Source organism: Hylobates moloch, unplaced genomic scaffold, assembly GCF_009828535.3.
Source record: "Hylobates moloch isolate HMO894 unplaced genomic scaffold, HMol_V3 SCAFFOLD_12, whole genome shotgun sequence".
NCBI lineage: Eukaryota > Metazoa > Chordata > Mammalia > Primates > Hylobatidae > Hylobates > Hylobates moloch.
The window spans coordinates 104,425,033-104,439,790 of NW_026652287.1; positions in this window are offsets into that span (position 1 = coordinate 104,425,033).

Consider the following 14,758-nt stretch of genomic DNA (forward strand, 5'->3'; position numbering starts at 1 on the left):
CCTTCACCCTTAGCAGCAAGTCCTGCTTTTCGGAGGGGCAAGTACCCCTCAACCCCTTCTCCTTCACCCTTAGCAGCAAGTCCTGCTTTTCAGAGGGGCAAGTACCCCTCAACCCCTTCTCCTTCACCCTTAGCAGCAAGTCCTGCTTTTTGGAGGGGCAAGTACCCGTCAACCCCTTCTCCTTCACCCTTAGCAGCAAGTCCTGCTTTTAGGAGGGGCAAGTACCCGTCAACCCCTTCTCCTTCACCCTTAGCAGCAAGTCCTGCTTTTCCAGGGGAGGGGCAAGTACCCCTCAACCCCTTCTCTCCGTGTCTCTACCCCTTCTCTGGGGAAGGGGCAAGTACCCCAGCCTCATATCTCTGCGCTCTCTTCTCTCTGAGTTTGCATCCTTCACTATAGGCAACGTTCCACCCTCCATTCCTTCTTCTCCCTTAGCCTGTGTTCTCAAAAACTTAAAATCTCTTCAACTCTCACCTGACCTAAAATCTAAGCATCTTATTTTCTTCTGCAATGCCGCTTGACCCCAATACAAACTCAACAGTAGCACTTTCAATTTTTCCATCCTACAAGACCTAAATAATTCTTGTCATAAAGTGGGCAAATGGTCTGAGGTGCCTGACATCCAGGCATTCTTTTACACATCAGTCCCTTCCTAGTCTCTGTGCCCAATGCAAGTCGTCCCAAGTCTTCCTTCTTTCCCTCCTGCCTGTCCCCTCAGTCCCAACCCCAAGCATCGCTGAGTCTTTCTAATCTTCCTTTTCTACAGACCCATCTGACCTCTCCCCTCCTCGCCAGGCCAAGCTAGGTCCCAATTCTTCCTCAGCCTCCACTCCTCCACCCTATAATCCTTTTATCACCTCCCCTCCTCACACCCGGTCTGGCTTACAGCTTTGTTCCGTGACTAGCCCTCCCCCACCTGCCCAGCAATTTATTCTTAAAAAGGTGGCTGGAGCTAAAGGCATAGTCAGGGTTAATGCTCCTTTTTCTTTATCCCAAATCAGATAGCATTTAGGCTCTTTTTCATCAAATATGAAAATCCAGCCCAGTTCATGGCTTGTTTGGCAGCAACCCTGAGATGCTTTACAGCCATAGACCCTAAAAGGTCAAAAGGCCGTCTATTCTCAATATACATTTTATTACCCAATCTGCTCCCGACATTAATAAAACTCCAAAAATTAGAATCTGGTCCTCAAAGCCCACAACAGGACTTAATTAACCTCACCTTCAAGGTGTACAATAATAGAAAAAAGTTGCAATTCCTTGCCTCCACTGTGAGACAAACCCTAGCCACATCTCCAGCACACAAGAACTTCCAAACGCCTGAGCCGCAGCAGCCAGGCGTTCCTCCAGAACCTCCTCCCCCAGGAGAATGCTACAAGTGCCGGAAATCTGGCCACTGGGCCAAGGAATGCCCGCAGCCCAGGATTCCTCCTAAGCCGTGTCCCATCTGTGCAGTACCCCACTGGAAATCGGACTGTTCAACTCACCTGGCAGCCACTCCCAGAGCCCCTGGAACTCTGGCCCAAGGCTGTCTGACTGACTCCTTCCCAGATCTTCTCGGCTTAGCGGCTGAAGACTGACACTGCCCGATCGCCTCGGAAGCCCCCTAAACCATCATGGACGCCGAGCTTCGGGTAACTCTCACAGTGGAAAGTAAGCCCATCCCCTTCTTAATCAATATGGAGGCTACCCACTCCACATTACCTTCTTTTCAAGGGCCTGTTTCGCTTGCCTCCATAACTGTTGTGGGTATTGACAGCCAGGCTTCTAAACCTTTTAAAACTCCCCAACTCTGGTGCCAACTTAGACAATACTCTTTTAAGCACTCCATTTTAGTTATCCCTACCTGCCCAGTTCCCTTATTAGGCTGAGACACTTTAACTAAATTATCTGCCTCCCTGACTATTCCTGGACTACAGCCACATCTCATTGCCGCCCTTCTCCCCAATCCAAAGCCTCCTTTGCATCTTCCTCTCATATTCCCCCACCTTAACTCACAAGTATAAAATACCTCTACTCCCTCCTTGGTGACCAATCATGCACCCCTTACCATCTCATTAAAACCTAATCACCCTTATCCCGCTCATTGCCAATATCCCATCCCACAGCATGCTTTGAAAGGATTAAAGCCTGTTATCACTCGCCTACTACAGCATGGGCTTCTAAAACCTATAAACTCCCCTTACAATCCCCCATTTTACCTGTCCAAAAACCAGACAAAGCTTACAAGTTCAGAATCTGCACCTCATCAACCTAATTGTTTTGCCTATCCACCCCGATGCCAAACCCATATACTCTCCTATCCTCAATACCTCCCTCTACTACCCATTATTCTGTTCTGGATCTCAAACATGCTTTTTTTTTTACTATTCCTTTGCACCCTTCCTCCCAGCCTCTCTTTGCTTTCACTTAGACTGACCCTGACACTCATTAAGCTCAGCAAATTACCTGGGCTGTACTGCCACAAGGCTTCACAGACAGCTCCCATTACTTCAGTCAAGCCCAAATTTCTTCCTTATCTGTTACCTATCTCAGCATAATTCTCATAAAAAGACACGTGCTCTCCCTGCTGATCGTATCCGATTAATCTCCCAAACCTCAATCCCTTACAAAACAACAACTCCTTTCCTTCCTAGGCATGGTTAGTGCGGTCAGAATTCTTACACAAGAGCCAGGATCGCACCCTGTAGCTTTTGTGTCCAAACAACTTGACCTTACTATTTTAGCCTAGCCCTCATGTCTGCGTGCAGTGGCTGCCACCGGTTTAATAGTTTTAAAGGCCCTAAAAATCACAAACTATGCTCAACTCACTCTCTACATTTCTCATAACTTCCAAAATCTATTTTTTTCCTCATACCTGATGCATATACTTTCTGCTCCCTGGCTCTTTCAGCTGTACTCACTCTTTGTTAAGTCCCACAATTACCATTGTTCCTGGCCCGGACTTCAATCTGGCCTCCCACATTATTCCTGATACCACACCTAACCCCCATGACTGTATCTCTCTGATCCACCTGACATTCACCCCATTTCTCCATATTTCCTTCTTTCCTGTTCCTCACCCTGATCACGCTTGATTTGTTAATGGCAGTTCCACCAGGTCTAATTGCCACACACCAGCAAAGGCAGGCTATGCTATAGTACAAGCCACCAGCCCGCCTCTTAGAACCTCTCATTTCCTTTCCATCGTGGAAATCTATCCTCAAGGAAATAACTTCTCAGTGTTCCAACTGCTATTCTACTACTCCTGAGGGATTATTCAGGCCACCTCCCTTCCCTACACATCAAGCTTGAAGATTTGTCACCACCCAGGACTTGCAAATTAGCTTTACTCAACATGCCCTGAGTCAGGAGACTAAAATACCTCTAGTCTAGGTAGACGCTTTCACTGGATGGGTAGAGGCCTTTCCTACAGGGTCTGAGAAGGCCACCGCAGTCATTTCTTCCCTTCTGTCAGACATAATTCCTCAGTTTAGCCTTCCCACCTCTATACAGTCTGATAACAGACCAGCCTTTATTTTTTTTTTTTTTTTTTGAGACAGAGTCTCGCTCTGTCACCCAGGCTGGAGTGCAGTGGCACAATCTCGGCTCACTGCAAGCTCCGCCTCCCGGGTTCACGCCATTCTCCTGCCTCAGCCTCTCCGAGTAGCTGGGACTACAGGCGCCCGCCACCGCGCCCGGCTAATTTTTTGTATTTTTTTAGTAGAGACGGGGTTTCACCGTGGTCTCGATCTCCTGACCTCGTGATCCGCCCACCTCGGCCTCCCAAAGTGCTGGGATTACAAGCGTGAGCCACCGCGCCCGGCCAGCCAAGCAGTTTTTCAGGCTCTTAGTATTCAGTGAAACCTTTATATCCCTTACGGTCCTCCGTCTTCAGGAAAAGTAAAACAGACTAAAACTCTTTTAAAAATACACCTCACCAAGCTCAGCCACCAACTTAAAAAGGACTGGACAATACTTTTACCACTTTCGCTTCTCAGAATTCAAGCCTGTCCTCAGAATGCTACAAAGTACAGCCCATTTGAGCTCCTTTTTATTAGGCCCCAGTCTCATTCCAGACACCGGGCCAACTTAGAATGTGCCCCAAAAAAACTTGTCATCCCTACTATTTTCTGTCTAGTCATACTCCTATTCTCCATTCTCAACTACTCATACATGCCCTGCTCTTGTTTACAGTGCCGGTTTACACTGTTTCTCCAAGCCATCACAGCTGATATCTCTTCATGCTATCCCCAAACTGCCACTCTTAGCTCTTGAAGTAAATAAATAATCTTTGCTGGCAGGACTATGCTGAATCTCCTTAGGCACTCTCTAATCAGATGTCCTAGGTCCTCCCAATTCTTAGACCTTTTATACCTGTTTTTCTCCTTCTCTTATTCCATTTAGTTTTTCAATTCATACAAAACCATATCCAGGCCATCACCAATAATTCTACACGACAAATGTTTCTTCTAACAGTCCCACAATATCATCCCTTACCACAAAATCTTCCTTCAGCTTAATCTCTCCCACTGTAAGTTCCCATGCCGCCCCTGATCCCGCTTGAAGCAGCCCTGAGAAACATCACCCATTCTCAATCTATACCACCCCCCCAAAATTTTTGCCGCCCCCAACTGAAAGAGTGACACTCAGACTTAAGACCACGGCACACCAGCTCGGCCAAGAGATCTTTATTGGAGGCAGCAGGCTGGGCTGGGCAGGAGAGAAAGAGGGGGAGAGCGGTGGGGGGTTTGCTTCTTTTATGCCCAGGAGGGCTGCGTGGATGTTTGTGATTGGTTGGGGTGGGGCTTACAGCGAGGTGGGAAAAACACCTCTCTCTGATTGGTTTTTCCTTTGGCGGGCTTGCATTGAGGAAGAAGAACCCGGAACCAGCGCCATTAGGGTGCTCTAGTTACCTAACATTCCTCCCTTTTTTGTTTTTTAAGAAGTGGGGAGGTGGGCGTCGCTGTTCGTCTGGCTACTTCCTGCTGAACGGGGGCATCGTGGGAAGGGATATTGGAGGACTGTAGGGGCAGAGCAATAGCAGGAGGCTGAGGAAGACAGCGCTGAAGGTGAACACTTCCCAGGGTGTGAAGTCTAAAGATGTCCCTTGTAAGTAGAGGTCATCTATGGACGCGAGCCATCCGTATGGCAGGGAAGGATCAGCTATGAGCCACGTATCTTCTTGGAGGGCCTGGAGGAAATCTAAGAAATTACAGGTCCTGGAGATGGAGGCCATGGGTAGGTGAGTCCTGGTCGTCTTCTTCGGTTGCTCGGAGTTGGTAGTGCCTGATGAGAAGCTGGTTAAAAGTCTGGTTAGATAAGGAGGAGATTCATTGTTGCATGAACTTTATTAGGCAGGGGAGGAGGGTACAAAAGGCCGCTATTCCTAGGAGGGGTCCGAGAAATGGTAGGACCCAAGCTAAAAGAGGCATTTTTAGAGTGTCCCAAAGTGAGAAGCCTGTATTCGTTTCGAGGAGCTTTTGTCTTATGTCATTAAGATTTTTTTATGTTAGTCTCGACAACCTGGGACTCATTAATAAAGTAACAACAGCTTTCTTGGAGGAAAATGCATGTGCCTCCTTTTTCAGCTGTCAGGAGGTCTAGGGCTCTGCGGTTTTGGATGACTACTCCGGCTAAAGAGGTGATTTGTCATTGCAGGGCGGCTAGTGACAGCGCAGTTTGTTCAATAGTGGATTCTAGGTGTATCTTTTATTCATTAACCTGCGAGACTCCATATCCGAGGGAGGTGGCCCCTAGAGCGGAGCCTAGAAGGGAGGTTGCAAGGGAGAGGCCAAGGATGGCAGGTATAAAGACAGCCTGTCTTCTTCTTGGGGCCTGATTTATGGGAGGGTGGTTAAGGTTGAAGGCGGTGGTCCCTTCGGAAAGGGAGAGGAGGGTAAGTTGTGGCAGGAGTGTGATGGGGAAGCAGGTGGTATTGATGGAGGAATTGATTGTTTTGTAAAGAGTGTGGTTACACCAGAAGGAGTATCCATTGGGGGCGGAAGAGTTAGGGTAGGAGGTGGAGGTATTACAGAAGGAAAAGGATTCTGGGATGTTTGTGTAGCAGGTAACGGCCTGGGACATGTTGAAGAGGGGAACACCAAATATTAACGGGGTGTTGGGGGGTGGTGAATGATCAGAAGTGTTGGTAGTGTTTGGGAGGGTGACAGGAACAGCAATAAGCGGCGGCTTATTAAGGCTGGCACATAGGAAGCTGTTGGAGGGGGAGATATTAGAGGCATTTAACAGTTGGATTCCTTCCTGTAGAAGTAAGAGCCAGGACTGCTGTACTGAGATGGAAATGGAGGAGGAGTCTAGCTGCTGGAGGAGGTCTTCAGCGGCTTGAGAGATGTCGCCGGAGATGCTGGGAAGCGAGATTTTGGGAGGGGTTTTGTAAGTGCGGGTGATGGTAAGGGTCTGCACTGGGTAGGAGTATGCATTGCTAGGGTAAATGCCTCCAGTCACCCCTTCTCCCCAGACTGAATTGGCTGGGTCAGAAATGTGGATGCCGTGGCTAATATTCATAAACCCTTTACTTCGCATGTAGTACAGAAAGGGTTGAGCTGAGGGCCGGTTGGATTTGCCGAGGGTCCAGTCCGTTGCCCAGTTCATGTGGCAATAGCACCAGGGACAGCCATAGCATTGAGCCCACTGTGTTTTGCACTGTTGGTCGGTCTGTTGGTGTTTGAAGCACAGTGCAAATTTAATTTGTGTAGCCGTGGTCCAATGGTTATCTATCATGGTTAGATAAGGGATGGTGAGATTTATGCTGGAGGCATTGAGAGAACAGTTGGTATAACTAAGAACATTTGTGTGAATCCTACGGCCTTGCGTGTATGTCTCCTTGAGAGTGAAGAAGTAGTATGGGGCCTGCGAAAGGGAGGGGGAGTAGAAGAGTAAGGCTGTAGAGACGAGGAGGAGGAGCAGCATATTAATCTTCAGGGATAGGTGGGAGGGAACGAACCTTGGAAATGCGGATTTTTAAGGGTTGGTTAGGTATAGGGGTAGAGACGTAGTGTGAGGCGGAAGTCCTGGTTCTTGAGCTGTCTGGACCTGCGGCTGGTTTCAACCTGGAAATGTGAAGCCAAGGAGTTAAGCGGTGAGGAGATTCTTGGAGCCTGGCTGCGGAAGGGGTACAAAGCGTTACCTGGAGAGGCCCCGTCCATTTTGGAGTTAGTTGAGGGGTGTGGAAAGGCTAGGGGGGACAATAGTAAACCCATTGGCCTGGGGATAGAGGGAAGGGGGGGTGAGGGTTGGATGTATCCGGGAGTATGAGATCTTACTGCTTCCATAATTGTGACTGGATAAAGGTAAGGAGGGGAAGGTGCATGTCGGAGGGGAGAGGACTGGAAGACGGGGTGATACCTGGAGGAAGAGGGGGGCGGCCGTACATGATCTCGAAAGGGGAGATTAGAGAGGGTTTTTTGGGAGTGCTCGCAGCTTAAAGAGGCCTAAGGGTAAAAGTTTAGTCCAGTCTAGATGTAATTCGAGACAGAGTTTAGTGAGAGTTTCTTTAAGGGAGCGGTTAGTACGCTCTACCTTGCCTGAAGATTGAGGATGATAGGGAATATGGAAGTGCCAGGGGATGTTTAGGGCTGTCGCAGTGTGTTGTGAGATCTGGGAGACAAATTCTGGGCCATTGTCTGACTGGAAGGAGGAGGGTATTCCAAACCGTGAGATAATTTTGGTGAGGAGGAGCGAGGCGACTGTAGTGGCTCGCTTGTTGGTGGTGGGGAAAGCATCGACCCACCCAGAGAACGTGTCCACTAAGACTAGGAGGAATTTGAATTTCTTGACTGGGGGCATGTGGGTAAAGTCGAGTTGCCAGTCGCTACCAGGGATATGTCCTCTGGCCTGGTGGGTTGGAAAGGGGCCGGGTTTTAAGGGCGTGTTTTGGTTTGTCCTCTGGCAAATAGTGCAGTTGGAGGTGAGGTCTTGAAGGAACTGAAGATCAGAGGGTGTTAGCGTGAAAAAGGAAGACAGGAAGGTTTTAAGAGCCTGGGGGCTGGTGTGAAAAATGGAATGTAGATGAGTGAAGAGGGTATGTCTAGAGATGATGGAGGAGGAAGGGTCAAGTGGGCTTGAGAGTGTTGCTAAAAAGGTGGGAGGGAGACTAGAGAGGGCTGCTCTTCGGGCCTGATGATCGGCTTTGTTGTTACCTTGAGTGATTGGTGAAGAATCGGTCTGGTGGCTTTTGCAGTGGACAATGCCGACCTTTGAAGGGAGTAGTGAGGCTTTAAGGGGGTGGGAGATGAGAGAGGCATTGGTGACTGAGTTTCCTTTGGTCATGAGTAATCCTCTCTCTCTCCAGATGGCAGCGTGAGAGAGCAGAATGTGAAAAACATATTTGGAGTCTGTGTAGAGTGTGAGTGTATGATCTGCCGCCAGTTCGAAGGCGCGGGTAGCCACAATTAGCTCTGCCTGTTGGTTGGTGGTATGTGGCGGCAGAGGCTTGGCCTCAATGGTTTTGGTCTGTGAGACCACAGCGTATCCCGTGAGGCGTTGGCCTCGTGATATGAAGGAGCTGCCATCTGTGAACCAGGTGTGATCAGAGTGGGGTAAGTGTCCTTCGCTGATGTGAGATGGGCAAGGAAGGAGAGATTCCAGAATTTCATTACAATTGTGTTGGGGGAGGTCATGGTTTACTGGCAGGAGAGTGGCCGGGTTGAGGGGGGCACATGCCTGGAAGGAGATAGTTGGATCATGCAGAAAGGAGACTCAGAGAGAGAGTATACGGCGAGGGGGAAGGGTTTGTAGGCTTCTATATGTGAGGAGATCTTTAAGGTGGTGAGGGGAGGCAATGACTGTGTTTGCCCCGAAGGTGAGTTTTTTGGACTCCTTGAGTAAAAGGTAGGCTGCCGCCAGGGCGTGGAGGCATGGAGGCCAGCCTTTGACTGTGGGATCTAATTGTTTGAACAAGTATGCGATGGTGGCAAATGAAGGCCCTTGCAACTGACCTAAGACACCTAGGGCCAGTCCCCTTTGTTCATGTACGTATAGGGTGAAGGGTTTCTGGAGATCTGGAAGATGTAGGGCGGGGGCCTTGAGAAGTGCCTGTTGGAGGGCCTGGAAGGGTTGAGTAACAGCAGTGTCTAGGGGTTTGGATGGGGCTCTGCGGGCCAAGTCATAGAGGGGCTTTGCTAAGAGATAGTAGTTAGGAATCCATGTTCTGAAATACCCTGCTAACCTGAGGAACGAAAGAAGTTCCTGCCTGGTTTTGGGAACTGGGAGGCTCCATATAAAACATTTTTGGTCTAGGGTTATGGCCTTGGAGTTGTGGGACAGGAGGACGCCTAAATAGATCACCTGGGGGGAGGAGAGTTGGACTTTGAGTGGAGATACTCCATATCCTTTGTCTGCCAGAAAGTTGAGGAGAGATACGGTGTCAGTCTGGGAGACTGCTAGAGAAGGACTACAAAGGAGAAGGTCATCCACGTATTGCAGGAGGGTGGACTGAGGGAGTTGCAGTAACCTGAGATCCGCAGCTAGGGTTTGTCCAAAGATGTGGGGGCTGTCTCGAAACCCTTCGGGAAGGACTGTCCAGGTGAGTTGTTGTGATTGTTGAGTGTCTGGATCTATCCAGGTGAAGGCGAAAAGATCCTGAGCTTGTGGGGAGAGGGGGATGGTAAAGAAGGCATCTTTAAGGTCTATGACAGAAAAATGTGTTGTGTCAGGTGGAATAGAGGAGAGGAGGGTGCAGGGGTTAGGAACTAGTGGGTGGATAGGCCTGACAGTGTCATTGATGAGACGTAGATCTTGAACCAGGCGAAATTTTCCGTTGGTTTTTTTTACTGCCAGTATGGGAATGTTGAACGGAGAGTGTGTAGGCCTGAGGAATCCCTTCCATAAGAGTTCGGAAATGAGGGGCTGCAGGCCTCTGAGGCTAGTAGCCGGAAGAGGATACTGAGGTTGACTAGGGAAGTGGTTGGGGTTTTTTAGGGAAATTTTAACGGGTGTGCAGTGAGCTAGGGAAGGGGTGGTTACATCCCAAACTGTGGGGTTAACAGAGGCCGGCAGAGGCGGCAGAGAGCTGGGCAGGTCTGGGGGACTGGAGATTACAGCGAGGAGAGAGGTGGAGTCTGGGAGCACTGTCGGGTTGAATGTAATAGCCACCCCAAGTTTGGAGAGAATGTCTCTACCTAATAAAGGAAGGGGACACTGGGGCATAACTAGGAACTTGTGAGAAAAGAGATGACCAGAGAAAGAGCATGCTAGGGGTGGGGTGGTCTTTGGCCGCATGGTCTGGCCTCCTACCCCGACTATGGGAAGGCCAGAGGTGGAGACAGCGCCCCAATACTCCCGCAGAACCAAGAGAGTAGCTCCGGTATCAAGGAGAAAAATGACGAGATGCCCATCCACTGTAAGAGGTACCCTGGGCTCCTGCGTGGTGATGGTGTGTGTCGGGGAAGAGGTCCCAGGGCCCCGTCAGTCATAGGCTGCCAGCCCAATGAGATCAGCCTCGGGGTGGGGGTCTGGCCTAGCTCCCCCGGGGAAGCTGGGGCAGTCGGTCGCCCAGTGGCCAGACTGTTGGCACTTGGGGCACGGTCATTTGGGTGGCCTAGGATTAGGACATTGACAGGCCCAATGACCTTCGTTCCCACATTTAAAGCAGGGTCCGGGGGGTTGGCGGTGAGTGGTGGACATAGAGGCATGGCGTCTGATAGGCTGGGTTGAGGCCTTGAAGGCCTGAGCCAACATCTGGCACTTATGCGTCCTTGTCTGCTTGTCACAGTTGTGGTAGACCTTGAACGCAGTAGCGAGGATCTCGGTCTGCGGGGTAAAGGGACCTCTGTCTAGCTTTTTTAGTTTGGCCCGAATGTCTGGGAAGCTTTGTGCAAAGAAATGGAACATGAGAAGTTGTCTGCTGTCGGGGACTTTAGGGTCCATGTTGGTGCAATGTTGGTGTATTTTTGGAGTGCCTGTGTAAGGCGGGCGAGGAAGGCGGATGGGTTTTCATGTTTTTCTTGGATGATTTTGTGGAGTTTATCAAAATTGACTGCCTTTTGAGCTGCCTTCCAGAGACCTGTTATTAAACAGGTGGCAAAGTGGTCTCGGGCTGTGACAGCGTCTTGGGAGTTATAATTGCAGCCGGGATTGTGGTCGGGGACTGCCTGCACTCTGATGGATAGGGCTGGGGTTGTTGGCGGCGATGCGGTGGCGGAGGGGCGAGGTTGGGGATGGTGATATGGTGGCGGTTCGTCAGCAGGGTTAAAATCGGAAGTAGGAAGGGGAGAGGGTTGGGAAAGGCTTTTGGAGTGGAGGCCAGCCATGACACTTGTTGTGGTTAGGGTTAACAGGGACAGAAAGAGGTGAGGCTTATCGTCTAATAGGAGAAGTTAGGAACATGGGGGATCTCTGCCCAATCTCCCGTGCGCACAATCATTGTAAGGGACCTGGGGAATTTCAGGGTCTAGGGTCCCATAAGGGGCCATTCATTTTGGTTGTCTAAGGGGTAGGTCCAATCTTGCGTGCAGAATTTGATTAAGCGTTTAGGTTTGAGGTCAGTGGCATGGCCTAGGGTAGCCAGATTGTCTAAAAGGCATTTTAGGGGAGAGTCGGCCGGCAGGGATGCAGAGCCTCGCATGGACGGAGAGGCAGTGAGGGCTAAGAGGGCGTCCCCTAGTTAGCCGAACACTGTAATCAGGTTCAGGGCCTTTGGTTGGTCGTCACCAAGGTGAAGGGACTGAAGGGCCAACAGTATGGCCGAGGGACCGTGAGCCACTTGGTACCAAGATTTTTGTATGTAGCCAACAGTATGGCGCGGGGCGGAGGCTTGGGGCAGAGCCTCAGGCTGGAGGGGCGAGGAGGAGAGGGAGAAAACTCCGTTCCCTGCGTGTCGAGGAGGGGAAGCAGGAGTCTGTCGCCACAGTATAGGACTAGGCGGCAGACTACAGAAGGGGACTTATCAAACGGGAGCCGGTGGTGGATGCGCTGTTCGGCGGACAAGAAATTGGGCGAAGGCTGGCCAGGGCCTGGTCTGAGTCTGAGGGGGACTGGGGTCCTGCCGGAGGCGGGGAGTCCCAATCCGAGTCACAGCAGCAATGAAAGAGTGACGCTCAGACTTAAGACCACGGCACACCAGCTCGGCCAAGAGATCTTTATTGGAGGCAGCAGGCTGGGCTGGGCAGGAGAGAGAGAGGGGGAGAGTGGTGGGGGGTTTGCTTCTTTTATGCCTAGGAGGGCTGCGTGGATGTTTGTGATTGGTTGGGGTGGGGCTTAGAGCGAGGCAGGAAAAACACCTCTCTCTGATTGGTTTTTCCTTTGGCGGGCTTGCATTGAGGAAGAAGAACCCAGAACCAGCGCCATTAGGGTGCTCTAGTTACCTAACACCAACACTTCAACACTATTTTGTTTTATTTTTCTTATTAATATAAGAAGGCAGGAATGTCAGGCCTCTGAGCCCAAGCCAAGCCATTGCATCCCCTGTGACTTGCACGTATACATCCAGATGGCCTGAAGTAACCGAAGATCCACAAAAGAAGTAAAAATAGCCTTAACTGATGACATTCCACCATTGTGATTTGTTTCTGCCCCACTCTAACTGATCAACATACTGTGTAATCTCCCCCACCCTTAAGAAGGTACTTTGTAATCTCCCCCACCCTTAAGAAGGTTCTTTGTAATTCTCCCTAGCCCTGAGAATGTACTTTTCAAGATCCACCCCCTGCCCCAAAAACATTGCTCCAACTCCACCGCCTATCCCAAAACCTATAAGAACCAATGATAATCCACCACCCTTTGCTGACTGTCTTTTCGGACTCAGCCCACCTGCACCCAGGTGAAATAAACAGCCCTGTTGCTCACACAAAGCCTGTTTGGTGGTCTCTTCACACGGACGCGCATGAAACTGGCCTTGTTGCTAGACATAGTATTCTGACTTGGGAGTGGTTACTGTAGATACCATATTAGATTTCTGAATGGGTTGTTGTAGATTATGGGTCAGAGTCAATTTTCATATTTGATGTAGCCATTGTCCATTTGTATAGCAAATTTCTCACACCTAAATAAGGAACTAACTGTCCACATTAGTGGGATTTCTTTTTTTTTTTTTTTTTTTTGAGACGGAGTCTCGCTCTATCGCCCAGGCTGGAGTGCAATGGCGCAATCTCAGCTCACTGCAAGCTCCGCCTCCTGGGTTCACGCCATTCTCCTGCCTCAGCCTCTCCGAGTAGCTGGGACTACAGGCGTTCGCCACCACGCCCGGCTAATTTTTTGTATTTTTAGTAGAGACGGGGTTTCACTGTGGTCTTGATCTCCTGACCTCGTGATCCGCCCACCTCAGCCTCCCAAAGTGCTGGGATTACAAGTGTGAGCCACCGTGCCCGGCCGGATTTCTTATTTTTAACTGGTTATGTTGAAAATTAGTTTAATATTCATTAATTTTCCACAACCCTTTCAAAGGTTTGTTTTTGCCAGACCTTCAGTTGGGCAGAGTTAATTTTTCCATTTTTTTTTTTTTAACTGGTTGGCAAACTAAATTGTAACACTTTGGCCAAAAAGTAGCCCTTTCCTTTTCTGAATAGAAAGAGAATGGGTTTTAATTTTTGGTCTTTTCTTTTGTTCTTCCTTCACTAATCCTGCAGAAGAGACCATAAGGCATTACCCAAATCTTCATTTGTTGGGGGCATGGTTTTCAGGTAGTATTGCCACTACCTGATGGCAATACTATTGGTACTCAATTTTTCTCTCACTGCTACTCAATTGCAGTGAGAGAAAAATAGCTCTAAATGCCGACTTTTTGTAACGCATTGTAAAAAGCTGAATAAAGCCAGGGACAGTGTCCTGTACCTATAGCCCCAGCTGCTCTGGAGGCTGAGGTGGGAAGATAGCTTTAGCTCAGGAGCTGAGGCCTTATCATAAGGCCTTATAAGACTACCTGGAGGCTTTATCTGCATGATATAACCTTGGTCTTCACAACCCCTTATCTTTTCTTGTTTTTGAGACGGAGTTTCGCTCTTGTTGACTAGGCTGGAGTACAATGGCGAGATGTTGGCTCACCGTAACTTCTGCCTCCCGGGTTCAAGCGATTCTCCTGCCTCAGCCTCCCGAGTAGCTGGCATTACAGGCATGTGCCACCATGCCCGTCTAATTTTGTATTTTTAGTAGAGACGGGGTTTCTCCATGTTGGTCAGGCTGGTCTCGAACTCCCAACCTCAGGTGATCCGCCCACCTTGGCCTCCCAAAGTGCTGGGATTACAGGCGTGAGACAGCACGCCCAGCCCACAACCCCTTATCTTAACCCAGACAACTATTTCTACTGATTCCAGGTCTTTAGATAAAAGCTCTTTCAACCAATTGCCAATTGGAAAATCTTTGAACCCACCTGACCTGGAAGCCCCACCCCTCCCTTCCAGTTGCCCCGCCTCTCCAGAGGAATCCAATGTACATTTTACATGTATTGATTGATGTCTTATGTCTTCCTAAATTGTTAAAACCAAGCTGTAGATGGGCCACCTTGGGCACATGTTCTCAGGATCTCTTGAAGTTGTGTCATGGGCCGTTTAGTCACTCATATTTGTCTCAATAAATCTCTTCAACTATTTCACAAAGTTCCACCCTTTTGGTCGACAGAAAGATATTCCTCCTTCAACTCCCCATCACATCCTGTGTGGGACTTTTTTTTCTTGTCCCAACAGAAGCACACTAACGATCAAAAAAAAGTCTCCAGAGCTTCAGTATGTGTGTACTTGACAAGCACAAAAGAGCTGACTGCTATGAGTGGAGGACCAGTTCATTATGGTCAGCCATGTTGCTTCTGATGTTCTTCCTTTGGGAA